A 2,172-nucleotide genomic window follows, 5' to 3' on the forward strand; every position below is an offset into this window, starting at 1 on the left:
TCTGCATTCAAATGGGTATATCTTTCCTTTTCTCCTATGCCTTTAGCTTCTCTTCTTTTCTCAGCTATTTGTAAGGCATCTTCAGACAACCATTTTGCCTTTTTGCATTTCTTTTTCTTGGGGATGGTTTTGATCACTGCCTGCTGTACAATGTCATGAACCTCTGTCCATAGAGCTTCAGGCACTCTATCAGATCTAATCCCTTGAATCTATTTGTCACTTCTAGTGTATAACTGTAAGGGATTTGATTTAGGTCATATGTGAGTGGTCTAGTGGTTTTGCCTACTTTCTTCAATTTAAGTTTGAATTTGGCAATAAGGAGTTCATGTTCTGAGCCACAGTCAGCTCCAGGTCGTGTTTTTGCTGACTGTATAGAACTTCTCTATCTTTAGCTGCAAAGAATATAATCAATCTGATTATCACCATCTGGTGATGTCCATGTGTAGTCTTCTCTTGTATTGTTGGAAGAGGGTGTTTGCTATGAACAGTGTGTTCTCTTGGCAAAACTGTTAGCCTTTGCCCTGCTTCATTTTGTACTCCAAGGCCAAGTTTGCCTGTTATTCCCAGTATCACTTGACTTCCTACATTTGCATTCTAGTCTCCTATAAGGAAAAGGACATCTCTTTTGGGTGTTAGTTTCACTGATTCCTAAAATATCGATGTTCACTCTTGCCATCTCCTGTTTGGCCACTTCCAATTTGCCTTTATTCATGGACCTAACATTCCAGGTTCCTATGCAATGTTCTTTACAGCATTGGACTTTACTTCCATTGCCAGTCACATCCACAGCTGGGTGTTATTTTTGCTTTGGCTCTGTCTCTTCATTCTTTCTGGAGTTATTTCTCCACTGATCTCCAATAGCATATTGGGCACCTACTGATCTGGGGAGTTCATATTTCAGTGTCCTATCTTTTTGCCTTTTCATACTGTTCATGGGGTTCTCAAGGCAAGAATACTGAAGTGGTTTGCTATTCCCTTCTCCAGTGGACCATGTTTTGTCAGAACTCTCCACCATGACCTGTCCATCTTTGGTGGCCCTATACCGCATGGCTCATAAATTGAGTTAGACAAGGCTGTGGTCCATGTGATCAGTTTGGTTAGTTTTCTGTGATTGTGGTTTTCAGTCTGTCTGTCCTCTGATGGATAAGGATAAGAGGCTTATGGAAGCTTTCTGATGGGAGAGACTGACTGAGGGGGAAATTGGGTCTTGTTCTGATGGGTGGGGCCATGCTCAGTAAACCTTTAATCCAATTTTCTGTTGATGGGCGGGGGCTGTATTCCCTCCCTGTTGTTTGACCTGAAGCCAAACTATGGTGGAGGTAATGAAGATAATGGCGACCCCCTTCAAAAACTAAGTGACCCCCTTCACTTAGCTTGCTGATGTGTTATAAAGAATGTATACTGAGGCTCAAGGACTAGTCCACCATGTTGGACTGATTTGCTTCTAACTAATCCATTTCATGTCCTCAGGCTACCTCATTCCTTCAAAGTTTGTGCCCTGCCCCTTCCCTCCTATTTCATCCCCCATCCCCCACCCCCGGAGATTTTACTCCCATACTCTTATTGGAAGCAGAGGGGTGACGTTCATCTTATGTAACTGCTTCAAGGCTGAGTGGGGCTGTCGACTCTGCCTGTCAGGGAGTAAAAATCTCTGGACCGTGATCTAGGGGCCCCAAGGGCAGGACAGTTTCTGATTTTAGTCAGTATGGGCTCGAACCTTTGCATAGCCATCACCTTGATGAGGAGCTAGTGTGATTGCTTGTATGCCTTTCTATGAATCGTTCTGATAATGAAAGGCTTCTCTGGTGGCTCAGATGGTAAAGAATCTGCCCACGATGCTAGAGACCTGGGTTGGGAAGATCACCTGGAGAAGGGAATGACAACCCACTCCAGTATTCTCGACTGGAGAATTCCATGGACAGATGAGCCTGGCAAGCTACAGACCATGAGATCACGAACAGTCAAACAGGACTGAGTGATTAACACTTTCACTTTCCTTGATAATGTAACACTTTTTGTAACAGCATCAGAGTACAAAAAGGTATGGTTAAACATCTGATTAATTGATAAAGAAACTTGGTTACAGTAGCCAGAATTATGAATGATCACATTTAACATACAAAATAATTCTAGCTAAATGTTTCTCTTTAAGGCAACTTGAGGGCCATCTAA

Source organism: Budorcas taxicolor, chromosome 3, assembly GCF_023091745.1.
Source record: "Budorcas taxicolor isolate Tak-1 chromosome 3, Takin1.1, whole genome shotgun sequence".
NCBI lineage: Eukaryota > Metazoa > Chordata > Mammalia > Artiodactyla > Bovidae > Budorcas > Budorcas taxicolor.